General features: G+C 38.5%; 1 protein-coding gene across 2 annotated transcripts in view; it reads right to left on the bottom strand.

Moving 5' to 3' along the window:
• Nucleotides 1–13,873, bottom strand: part of tafa3b (TAFA chemokine like family member 3b) — a 140,805-nt gene that overhangs the window by 119,814 nt on the left and 7,118 nt on the right. The window lies entirely within an intron of this gene.

The raw sequence follows: 13,873 nt of genomic DNA, 5'->3' as shown, positions 1-13,873 counted from the left end.
ACTCCTGACTCCGCATTTATAGTGTGTATGTGTCTTTTGAGACTTTACATTAGTGGTAATGTTGTATTCTTTATTAGATTACTAGTAATGCACACTCTTCCTCCAGCAAAAAGTTAGATTTACAGTATGAGTATGTTCTGCTCATGTGTTATTATAGCCTGCTGATCCAGGCACACTAGACACACCGGGGAGGCACAAGAGCAGAATCCAGCCAGCGAGAAAGATTCGGGTCTCACCAACAGCTACATTTAATCTCAACACCTGCCTGATCTGGCAACCCAAACAGCAGAGCAGGGTCTCAATCTGGCAACCCAAACAGCAGCACACAAATGGCAAATGATCTTGTCCTACCACACAAAATTGTTTGACTGCTGATTTGAGCCCACAAGCCCTTTTTTCCACAAAGTTGCATTTTTACTCTTATCATCTGTGAAAAATATGCTGTCCTGGTGTCAACCAAACAACAGTGGCATGGTTTAACTGCATTAGAAAACTTCACCACACATGTTTAAAGTCTTACTGAAGGGCTTAGATCTGTACAAGAGGTTATTTAGGGTATATGTTAAAATTCTGTCAGTAATGAAACAAACTTCACTACTATATAGTACTCAAATGGATTTAGTGACCAGGGACTTGCTGTATCGATTTCTCATTAATATTTAACACCATTTTAGAAAAGGTAGCACATAAACAGTGTACGGCAAGCTTCATCTTTATACTAAATCAAACTGATGTTTCAGAAGTTAAATTGACCTTGCGTTCCATCATTGATAAATTCTGTTAGCTGAAACCTGTCTGAACCTATACGTATAGGCCTACTGTATGCAAACTACAATAAAATAAAAATCACAGTCAAACGCACATACAGTATGTTATAAACACAAATACTAGGGTTGTGGATCAGCAAAAATCTTACGATATGATACGTGTCACGATACATGTGTTGTGTTGCAATGTGCTACAATACGCTGCGATACAGTGAAATGAGGCAATATGTTTGGACATTTCCTATTTTAGGAATATAGTAGGATATCATTTTAGGAAAGCTGTCGTTGAGAACACACACCATTTGCAAACCTTTGCATAAAAATGCACCCCTATGCTACTTCCTGTCACTGTTTAAGTTCAGAGACAAGCAGAATGCTATTTAGTGGTCAGGATGTAAACTCGAAATGAAACAATGATGATTTTCATTTTACATTTTTTTTTTATATAATCGATACAGTATTGCCAAACAAAATATCACAATAACATGTATCAATATTTTCTTACACCCATAACAGATATAATTTATGGTTCAGTTCAAAATATCAAGCATATTTTCATTTCATCATTTTTCATATTTTCAAGTTCATATTTGGGCAATTTTGAGCATTTAAGACAAGACAGACATTTAAAGACTGTAATATGTGATATATGGAGTTTATATTCTTGTAAAATATGTACTTTCATTCTTCAGCAGATAAACAATGAGCTGTAACTTTGTCAAAATTACCCGTCTGAAGTGGAGATACTACAGTACTGAAGGCTGGTTAACTTTTAGTTTCTGCACTCTCAGAAAAAAAGGTACAAAAGTTGTCACTGGGATGGTACATTTTGAAAGGTCCTAATATGTACCATATTGGTATAGATTGAGGTACCAGAAGCCTATGTATCTCTAATGGCGCTTTTCCATTGCATAGTACCCCACTTTGGCGTGGTTAGCTTTTCCATTGAGTTTAGTATCACCTTGCAGTGGAAGGGATTATAGGCGTGTCATTATATTTGCGCTACTGCTGTGACATCATACAAGTGAGAGCGTCGTTGTACATTCCCATACATTTATTTATTTCTCAGTCCGCCACAAAATTAAAATTGGCCACCACAAACAGATGAGCCTCATTGAAGTTGCATTTAAGCATATATAATGCTGACGTGCTCGTCGTGAATGTTCCGCCACAAACTGCAAGTTTGGAAAAAACTGTTATGGTGTTCCTGATTCTCAACCTGTGGATGTTTTTCATCGCTAAAAGGGAGTATGGGAACTTTTAGCAGAGCACAGATGACAACATGTTTACTCGAGACAGCGCAAGCTAGCACTAAAGGTAAAGCTAATCTTTTACATTAAAGTGATGACGCTGGTAGTGACGATTCTCTCAGACCAATCAGTGATCTACGGTGTTTTCGCGTCACGTTTGGTATCAGCTTGGGTCGGTTGGAACCCCAACCGAGGTAGTACGAAAAAAAGTATCGGGGACTACATACTGCACTCAATGAAAATGCTCCCAAAAGTAAGCTGACCCGACCCAAACTAAACCAAACCGTGGGGTACTATGCAATGGAAAAGCGCCATAAGGTACCAATGTGTACCTTTGAGGCACCAATATGCACCTTTTAGGTACAAAAGTGTACTTTTTAACAGAGTTGTATATAGTACTTAAGTATTTTTACTTTCTACATAAAAGTAAATTTTCAATTATCCGTATTTTATTAGTGTGTTTCTTTGGAAAACAAACATTCTATAACATATTATCATAATTTTACTCCACTACATTTCATAATTTCAAGTTTTTGGTTTATATTTAATATTTAAGTACATTAAAAATCTAGTAATTTTTTGTACTTTTACTTAAGTAAAAAAAATTCGTACTTTAAAGAAAGTAAAAGTACACAATTTTTATGTAATTAGGCATTAAATCAATTTTAATATGCAATATATAATTAATACACAGTATGATTCTATGCTTTAGAATGTAGTGAACATTTTTTAGTAAAGAAAAGTAAATTTTTTCCCAAGACAAACACTCTGATAAAGCATAGATGCTTGGAAAATGTAACTAAAATACTTAAGTAACCGTTTGCCACTGTACGTTAGTATTAACGACGGCAGTGGGGCCTCTGGCCTTAGTCAAACGAGTTCTGTTTCTGTTTCTAAAATCATCAACTATATGTAATACACTTAACCAGCAATAGTTAGCCTGTCCGGAACCGAGCTGACTAAAACCACATTACTGTGTGACACTTGTTTTCTATGTGAACGGCCCCTACGCTAATAAGATTTTGTTTCTCTCTCCCTGTCTCGTCCTTGATCCCGAGGACGAGACAAACAGATCCAGTTCCGGTACATGTGAAAGTCGGCACACAACTGATCTACTAGCTGTTCTTCAACGTGATGTCCAGCTGATGCCTGACCAAAGACCACCGGCAGAACCCGCTTAATCTCTGCTTAATCTCCGCTTAATCTCCTTCCGTTTCAATGTAAACTCCCAAGGGTTTTTTCCTCCTATGACTTTTTTTACTTCCCCGGCTAAAATTCCGGGGTTTTTTTCTCCTAGGGGGTTTTTCAACCCGGGGAGGCAGCCTTTTTGGGCTTAACTTCTATACGTTACATTAGTAATACGTTTGCTTATAATGTTGATTTATAGCCGTAGCAAATTTAACTGCTTGTGCTATCGTTTATTATGTTGTGCTATCTGTCGATTTTCTGTGCTTTTCACTGCATCTATTATGTAAAGCTGCTTTGATACAATTACCAAATTGTGAAAAGCGCTATATAAATAAAATTGAATTGAATTGAATTGAATTGAGTATTATACACCTCTGCTTTTTAAAAGGGTACAGACAGTGAAATCTTTTGTAACTTTTTCTGATAGTGTGGCATAAGGTCAAATATTTCTGTAAAATAGTCATAAAGTCAAATCCCTTATTTGTATACTTGCATAGATTTAAATGGTATTTAAAAGTTACCAGGTTTACTTGAATCACATGGTTATGAAATGAGGTGTGACTTGCACAAAGGTTAGCAAATAATTATATCACAAAAGTCTTATGCTAACATGTTAATTGTAACCATAACACATAATGTTATGTTACATATTATGGTTACAATTTCAAAACAGTGTTTGAATTATTATACGTAATACTAGGGTTGTGCCGATAGATGATACTATCGTGTATTGACAATCGTCAGACATATTGCCGATAGTGGGCTTTTGTGACGATAATTGGTGATAGTTATTATTTTATCATCATAGTTTCACATTAACATAAGCATTGCGTGCATGAGAGGGTTTCCTGCTGAACAAAACAGCATAGACCAGCATAATTCCCATGCTGGTGCATTCTGGTTTGGTGCTGGTTTAGCTGGTGGTCACCAGCATACCAGCACATAACATATGCTGGTCTTCCTGGTATGACCAGCATGGAATGCTGGTGCTGGTTTAGCTGGTGCTAGTCCTAGTGCTGGTTGTAAAACATATGCTGGTCTTGTTGGTATGCTGGTTTTTCCAGCAGGGTTTGTGGGTTTCACTTTGTGCGAGATAGCTTGTAACGTGCGCGGATTCCTTCTCGGACGCACCTTGTAATTCGCGTGGCTCTGACATTTCCTTGCACTAGAGAAGCTGTTAGGCACGCAGGGGTTTAAAACCAGCAAGTGTCACAATAGGACGATCTCAAAATGGGGCCCAAAACTACATAATATAGCAGATTTTTCCTTTTAACTTGTGAGGGCATTATGCAATCACATTATTGCTTTGTTTTTAAAAAATGAGGGATGAATTTTAAAGGTAATGCCTAAATCCCAGTATCAATATGCCATTGACAGAGTTTCAATTTTTATGACCCTGATTATTCCTTTAACTGACCTCTAAAACTGGCCAAAATATATCATAACCCTTTTTTCTTGTTTAAATAAATTACAAAGTATTAAGCTCTCCATGTAGCATTATATTGGAAACATAATATATGGGCAGACCAACATCGCGTATCTACATATATAATCATTTATGTAATGAAACATGTAATTCAAACTATAACTTAGTGTCAGAAACGCAATTTATTTAATGACGCAATTATCAGCGAAGAGTAACATGATGTGATCTTTATAACACATCCAAAAGTGTAAGTAAATTGGACACTTTGAGTTCAAATTGTAATTTAATGCCTCCCTCATTTCATGCATTCTTCACAGATAAATGAGGCCTTCTGAACTACATTGATTAATTGGTCTGCGCCGTTTTTAATGAATCCAATCGTGATTAAGTATCTGTTAGTGAGATGTCTTTGATCATAGATGATCCTCTAATAGTATCTTTCAAATGGGCTCAGTTCTCATTCTCTCTCTCTCTCTCTCTCTCTCTCTCTCTCTCTCTCTCTCTCTCTCTTTCTCTCTCTCTCCCTCAGAGTCTACCCCTGGAGCAGTCTTGTATGGTAAGCTGTCTGTGCAGTTGGAGAAAGCAATGCTTGACACCTCCTTCTGAAAAAATGTGCCCAATCAATGTTTTATGACCCTTTTTGGCTTAGAGCAAATTATGGATTTGGGAGGCCTTTACTTTAGAGTCTTTTTGAAAACTGTAAGGTCCCATGAAAGTTACTTGCAAAAAACACAAGTGGGTCGGCAGAGAAAGATGGAATTTAAAAGGTCTGTCTTGAGACAGCTAGAAAGAGATCAGAGTAGAGGGGCAGACTTTTTTGAAAGTATATACACTTCATTAATCTGCAGGCCTGAGTCTAGTGATCAATGCCTTGGTCTTCTGCTATGACAGTATCTGTATCTAGATCAGAATATATCACACCCATCCTCGGAGATTCTCTTCTCTTACAAATGAGGAAAAAGACGGAAATGGACAGGAAGAAAATGTGATTACTACTATGATTGCAGTGACTGAAACAGAGAAAAACCGGAGAGACTGAGACTGAAGATTACTTGATTCGGATTGGTTGAAACTTAAATTTCACTGTCATCCATTCTAGTGATTTCTTACATTTTCTTCTACATTCCATTTCATTTTCAAAGTGTACAATAACTTCAACTCAAGCCTGCTGTCACTATTTCTGGGTAATACAAGACCCTTGTCAAGTTCACCCTGCCAGGGTTTATTTTGTGAGAATGACCGCCTTACTATACAGTTTTCAATATTTAAAGTACATTTTTCTTAAATCACCATGGTAATGGTAACAATTGGAGGTGCCTCCAGGCCTAGAGAGAGTCTTATGCAATCACTGCATTAAGTAAGTGTATATTAAAAAAATATACACCCACTTGAGCAGAAAGCAGACCAATTTACCTTAAAGGGACACTTCGCCGATTTGCATTAAACTTTGTATCGTTAGAACCCCAGTCATGTTTTTGAATGGCCGTACATCATTCCCTTAGTTTCCCCTGAGACGGGAGAAATACAGATTTCAATGTTGCGCTTCCTTCTTTCAATGATGTAAAAATCGTAATTTTGCGTCATTGCAAGAAGGAACTGCTATATCTTCGTCCAGGGTGTAAGACTACAAACACTCATTCCTCATTTTTCCAAGGTGGGGGCTATGGGTGGGACCCACTCAGGCTACAGACCTATTACAGATCAGTGGGTGGGACAGCGAGCCAGACTTCATGTTACAATAATAGCGAAAGGTAATCGATATGATATGGAAGAGGGTGATTTCGCAAGCATGATGGTCTAATCTGCTGTTCATAGCATCTTTATGAGCCACAATATAGCAAAGAGCTGAGGCAGATGGAGGAACAGAAGCCCGAGGGGTAGGCTGGAGCCTGGGCTTCAGCTGCGTAGAGGAGCCTGGGGAAGACGCAGCAAAGCTCGGCCACTGCTGCATAGAGAAGCCCAGACTGGCTCGAGCTTGTACTCTCACTGTGTGCTTTCTGTACAACATTTCTGCATCAGATCAGGATATGGACGTTTGTTTGGTGAATGGTCCCGGGTAAGAGAGTTACTTTGTGCGTGTTTGGGCGTGTTTTGGCTTACGAGCGCTGAGCCAGCACGTCTGTGGAGTATACATATTGTGCAGCGGATGCGTTTGTGTGCAGGATGCAGCATTTTCTTCTTTGAGAAAATGGCCAAGCACTCTCAAAAATATGAAGCTTGCTCCTACCCAAGCTTCGTACCGTATTTTGACAGCGGCGTCCTGGATACATTTTTTAGAATCCTAAACTGGAAGCGACAGCCAAAGCCTGCAGGAATAAACAGATTTCTGACTATAAAGTGAGTGTTTCTATTTTCTTTGTTATACTAACGTGGCATTTATGTACACAATAGCATATCTGAGTGGTGTTTTGATTAATGGGAGTGGCTTGCAGAGCTGTGCATTGTGTGGTGCATTGTGGGAGTTGTAGTTTTCCATACAAATGCACCCTAAAGTCACATTCTGTCTTCTCAATCAAATAGGCACAAAATTCTAAAATGATGTTACATTTCGACTACAAATATGACTCACTTTCAATAAAGATGAATGTTTCTACCAGTGAAATGTCCCTTTAAAGTTAGTCTTATATTTGCATGACATTTGCCTACGTGTGTGTGATTTTATATTGAACTCTGTAAACCACTAAACGTTCATTGTTCATTATACAGTCATTAATGTTATTTTAATTACATGTTTTGACATTACTGTCTGGAAACTATTCAATGCAGTTAAGCACACTGGACTGAAAACAAGGTCTATTCGAAAGAAAATGACAGAAAGAGTTAGCAAACTTCAACATCTCTTGATGGTGAAGAACTGTCCTCTCCATTTCGCTTTCACTTTTTGCACTAAATCCACTAAAAGCTTAAAACTCTTGCCTTCACCCTCCCTTTCTGCTTCTCAAATCTCTCCTCCTTGAGTGCAGCGGAAATTTATTTTCCATCTTTTCCTTGGTGACCCCCCCGACAAAAACCCACACCAAAAGAAAAATGTTAAAAAAGAGAGAGTGATGCTGAAGAAGGTAGAAGATTGCGGGTGTCCTGCAGGGATTCATGCATCAATTAATGAGCTGGGCTCGGCCGTTGGTTGGCCCAAATCTACTGCTCATCGCACTGCGTGTGTGTGTGTGTCTGTGACAAAGTGTGTCTGACAGTACATATAAATAATTAAAGTTGAAATAAACTGGTTTGAGTCTGTTCTCTCGCTGCGTGTGAGTGTTTCTATAAGAGCCCTTAAAAAAACACCCTCCATTATATTCATTTGTATGAGTGAGGAACTTGCCTATTGTAGAAAGGAAATTAAAAATGTAATTGCATTACTCGGAAAACACTTGTAAAAGATAATAAAATTACAGTGAGTCAGCATCCTCTTTTAGGTTTAGATATGTATCTTCATTTCCGATCACAACAAGGTCCCAACAGGTACTTTGGACACGCAAGGTGCACTTAAAAATGTATGAATTGCATTGCTAAAAATATCACTAAACAGCAGTGGTACTAGACATTTTATTAGCCAAGTTTGAAGATATAATGCCTTTAACCTATAAGGTCCTTAGGTCCTTTTTAGTTTTACACAAGATGTCTTAGCAGAGTTGGACTTTTGTCAACACATGAATTTAAAACTGGTTAATCCAAAGCAATAAATGTCATCTCAAATTTCTAAATGGGGCGAGCATTGTTGCCAAACCAATTAAAAAAAGAGTAATATTTACAAAAAGCATTTAGTATTTTAAATAGACTGTGGATCCAATCACAACTGATATTACATTACAAACTGGCATGCCACGTTGATGTAGTTGTAGGCCATGCCTTCTTAGCGACACACCACATCTACAAAAACAATCTAAACAAAGTGCTTTCCCATTTCCTCTGGTAATCCTTCTGTTGATGTGTGCGAGCACTCCAGTCAGACTAAAGTCAAAGAAAGTCTCGCTGCATGACATCTCAGAGAATCAGAAAATACTGTAAAGATACATGGAGGTTTTATCAAACGGCTGCAGACGGCTGAGAGCGGAGGATGATGGGATATCGCCTCACTCTGCCCAGGGATCTGAGCGACGTCGGAGAACTGCAGAGATCGGCCAAATTCATTTCAGAGAGCTTAAACTACCCACACACATACAGCATGCTTCTCAGTACAACAGTAAATATGCTGTGTCAAATGAGAATGAGAAATTGTCTAAGGAGATTTGTAGGGATCTTGCAACAGCTTGTCAACTTTGTCACTTGATTCTCATGCTAAATTTAAATGGAACATTTACTGTAGGTCCACCAAAGCACCAGATAAATTCAATCCTAAAAATTGTTTTTAAGCACTTATAAATGTTAGAAATGCAAAAAAGGCTGGAAAATATGTAGTTCTGAATTGCAAAGTTAGATTGTTAAACAGTTTTTCACCATTTCTGTGTTTAGAATTATGTGGGCAGGGTTAAAAAAGGGGGATCAATGAAGCACTTGAGTCACCAAGCATGGCCCCGCCCTTAACACAATCACGAGAATCCATTCAGGTGGAAGCAGTTTTTGAAAGTTGAGACAGAGCTTTCCTGCTAGTGGGCGTGGTTTCAGCGCAGACAGCAGACACGCCCCCACCGCTTGAAAGCAGATAAAGCTGCCTAAGGTTTTTTCCATAATATAAATTTGGTTGGGTGCTTAATAATGTATTTTTTTGTAGTGTCACAGACTCAAAACACATTTAATATCTGACTTCACAAGGACTTTAACAACACCGTCTATGTATGAACCCCACTGATGCACAATAATCAGGTAAATTCCCCTAATTGTGGTAAAGTATGTCAATTATAGTAAATGCCTTCTAGGAGGTGATCATTTTTTTCTATAAGAAAAAATTATACAAGAAGAAGCAAAAAAGGCGAAACGTCCTGAGTACAACAGTCACTTCACATTTAAGAATTCACCTAAAAAATTCAATGATGAGAAATGTTTATACCACAGACTGTAAAAAATCATGTATGTAGTGTAGGTTTGTGAAGAGCTTTTTTGAAGCTTAAAGTAGGCGGTCCCTGCCGTTGCCATCTTGGCCACGCATCACTCACGGATAACTGAAAATGGGCAAAGAGGCGGGATGTGGGTGAAGCTGAGGTGGTTGGTTGCTGAAACCAGATGCAAAACCATCATAGTGCGCCTGACATTTTTATCAGGCTCTTATGTGTTCAGTAATTTCAGTTTAATGGCAGTCAAAAGGTTAAAATCAGTAACTGAAATGCCTTATTTTCACAGATGTCACTTTAGTCGTTTCATTGGTACAGTATTTAACAAATTTGTCTTTCACTGCAAAACCCTCTAAGTGCATGCAGGATTTTTGGGCAAATTCCTCTAATTTAACATATAGTAAACAGTTGCAAAATCACTGTGATCCATGGTCGAATCAAACAGATTTGAAGCAAAAGTATTTGATGAACATGTAATATGTGCCAAGAGCCTTTGGTCCATTTTATTATCTAATTTTTGACAGTGGCAGCATTTAGTTGCTCTCTTCAACTCTTCAACTGCTGACAGAAATAATGAATATATTTAAAAAGATGTCACCTGTGATTTTTCTTTCTTTGTGATTTCTTATTCTTTCAGAACAATTCATCAGTTGAGGTTTTTTTTTATTCCCAGCATCCTCCACAGAGCTGTGAACTGTGTGATTTGTTAGGTCTGCGATGATGATACGGGTGAATGAAACGTACAGTTAATAGCGACACTCATCAGTGTAATTATGATTTGGTAATCAAAAGAGCTCTCTGCAGAATGACCCTGAGCTTGAGTCATTCACCCCCATAACACACAACACTTGAGCATCATAATGTTATACATCGAGAAGGATTCAGGGTCCTCTCAATAGGGAGTGAAAAAATATGCCACTGTCTTGCATTGCTTTATTTATTCAAGCACATCTAATAATTTCCGGCATTCCAATGAGATCAGACGATGTATGATTCATTGGTACACTGATTTGATATACAGACATTCATTTTAGTTTTAAGGAAAGGGTGTTGGAACCCTGATGAAAGCATTTCACATTTTATTGCAATTGCAATTAGCATACTATAAGTAATTTGCACACAATAAGTTTCCAATAATAACCCTGTGATGTGTTAAATAAGGCCAGCTCAAAAAAATGCAAACAAATCTGTTTTTGTAACGGATGAAATCATTTCACATAACTGCAAATATCTGAATATTCATTAGGAATTTTGCACACACAAGAAAAAAACAGCAAAACACTCTCAAGGTAAAAAAAACCTGGGAAGAGAAAAGGCTGATGATATTCATTGTTTTTCCAGCCCTAAAGCAGAAAGTCCTTTTCCAGCCTGAATTCCCATAACACTCTCACAACAGAGAGATAGAAAAAAGACAGAAAGAGAGAGAGAGAAAGAAAGAATGAAAAAAAATAGACATAGACAGAAAGGAAACCTAGCGGTTCACGGAAAACAAATTGTTCTGAGTGAAAGCTGCCTCACACCGAGATACATGAGAAGACAGACAAGGAATGTGAGAAAGATAAGAATGAATGGATGAGAAACAAGGAGAATGCATAATACAAAATATAAATGGAAAGAGGAAGAATCAGTGAAGTATTTTATCTACTCTTCGGTACAGACTGTGAAGTTGATGCAATGCATTTGTTTCTATTGTCATGTTGCGGCCTTCCATTAAATTTTTAATACAATAAGCTAATTCTATTATCTGTCCCCCTAATGCACCCACATGCACAAAAACTATTCGGCATTCTTATTAAAATATTACTTCATATGTTTATTAAGATGTTTTGTCTGTCTGCTTTTTACAATGCAGGTCATTTCAGGTCATCATACTTTCCTTAGTTATTCTTGGTCCCTAAACGTGACCCACACACAAAAAAATCCTGCAAAACCTCAGGCTGAAAGATTTATGGCCCTTAGATCCACATGTGCATGACACAACCTCAAAGGCTGATCTGTTCTTACCCATCATCCTTCAGCAAGCCTTCCCTTCACTTTGTGCTTTATTTCTAGCTAAGGTGTGTGTGTGTGCGCGCACATGTGTGTGTGTGTTCAGAGTGAATTCACAGCAGAGTGGCGGGGGTATTGGGTGTAATTAGGCTCGGAGGTGCTTGTTTTGCCTGAATTCTGGCAAACCAGATCAGTCGCCACTGCATCAGGGACTTGCAAAGTAAAACTGAGCCAGCAGCGCATACACAAAGCCACTCCGACACTCGCATACACACTCAAACGCAAACTAGAGCACCGGTACACAGATGCGTCCGGCGGTAAAGCACTTGACAGCTGCAGGAGAAACGCGAGCGTATGCAAGAAGCGCTGTCTAGCCGTGATCCAAACGTCACTCAAACGTCAGGCTCAGAGCTCCACAGCATGTGTAAAGCTACTGTAACATCAAGTGTTTCTTTTTACAGGGTGCACACGATTTCCCGTGCACCTGTCGGAAAGAAAAATCACACGTGAGATCTTTTTAATGAAATTTCTCTGTTGTTTCTCCTAGGCAATGAAACTAAATGTAGCTTTAATTAAGACTTTTATTTAGGTTTCCCACTCCTCCAATATTTTACTTGAGAAAAGATGCTACTAATCCCGCACCTGTTTTCCTAAGAATATCGAACAGAGATCTCGAAAAGGGTTGCGACTGTGACAGCACTGCCAAGATAACATAGTGTGCAATGAAAAGTCTTTTTAGAAAGATTTTCAACCGTAGATCCAAATGTTTAACCAGACCTATGCTCCTCAAACTACTATCCAGCAAGCAATAATCTAGGTTAAAGGAAAACACCACTGTTTTTTAAGGTTTTGCTATGTTCTTGCCTCAACATGGACAAATTAATACATGCCTATCTTTTCTCAATTCATGCAATTAATCTTTGTATAACGCGTTATGAATGTGTTAGCGTTTAACTTAGCCCCATTCATTCCTTAGGATCCAAACAGGGATGAATTTAAAAGCCACCAAACACTTCCATGTTTTCCCTATTTAAAGATTGATACATGAGTAGTTACATGAGTAAGTATGGTGGCACAAAATAAATGTGGCGATTTTTTAAGCGGATAAAAAATGAGAACTATATTGTATAAGGGTGTCACGATTTCGATTTTAAATCGAAAGCGATCGAAATTATGTCACAACCTCGAACTTCGAATTAAAAAATGGGATCGTCGATGCTGCCACGCCCCATCTCACGTCCGGTCGGCTTGCCAAGCGGGGGAAAATAAACTCTCAGAAGTGCCTTTAAAAACATCCATCCAGCGGAACGCGATTTATATTTTAAACACGAGGGATGTATTGCTACAACTCCTTGAATGCATATCATAAACAGGATTACAACCTAGTGATCTGCCTTCGGACAGAGCGCAGCTCTCTGCACGTGCACGAGAGAGCCGCCAAGATGCAGCGGGTTATATTTTAAACAAAAGGCATAGTTTGCCTCAGCCCGCATGAAACGCATAAAACTGAACAAATACGTAAGGATTATTACTTTCATTTATGTTTAGACTTTGGACAGATGCGAGAGCGCGTGCATGTGAGACAGACAGAAGCGCAGCTGCTTATGACGCACCTGTTTTATTTCAGATAATAGGAGTCAAGACGCGCGCATTAAGTCTATCTGCGTGCAAGAAGGAATTCTCTCTCTACAAGCTCTTCGTGTAAAGTAAAGCCCACAAACCCCCATACGAGGAAAAGCACGCAATGTGCATGTTAATGTGAAACTATAATAATAGTAATAATAAAGGCATATAACTTTTTGTCTTAAAAAAATCATTTAAAAATCGAGAATCGAATTGAATCGTGACATCAGAATCGAAAATGTAATCGAATCGAGGATTTGGAGAATCGTGACACCCCTAATATTGTATGGCGGAAGAGCACTTCAACCTCGGCACACAGTAACATCATCACTCCTGACTACTCCCCCTCTCACTCAACACTCCATCAATATTAGTGCGCCTGAGGTTGAAGTGCTGCAAACTAAGTGCTCTTCCGCCATACAATATAGTTCTCATTTTTATCCGCTTAAAAAATCGCCTCGTCCTTTGGTGCCAGCATACTTACTCGTGTAACTGCTCATGTAAGAGTCTTTAAAAATAGGGAAAACATGGAAGTATTTGGTGGCTTCTTAATTTATCCCTGTTTGGATCCTAAGAAATGAATGGGGCTAGGCTAAATGCTAACACATTCACAATGACTTAACTGTATTAAGTGCACGCATTGAA

Source organism: Misgurnus anguillicaudatus, chromosome 5, assembly GCF_027580225.2.
Source record: "Misgurnus anguillicaudatus chromosome 5, ASM2758022v2, whole genome shotgun sequence".
In the NCBI taxonomy this organism is placed as follows: Eukaryota; Metazoa; Chordata; class Actinopteri; order Cypriniformes; family Cobitidae; genus Misgurnus; species Misgurnus anguillicaudatus.
This window is presented reverse-complemented; position numbering and strand designations above follow the sequence as displayed.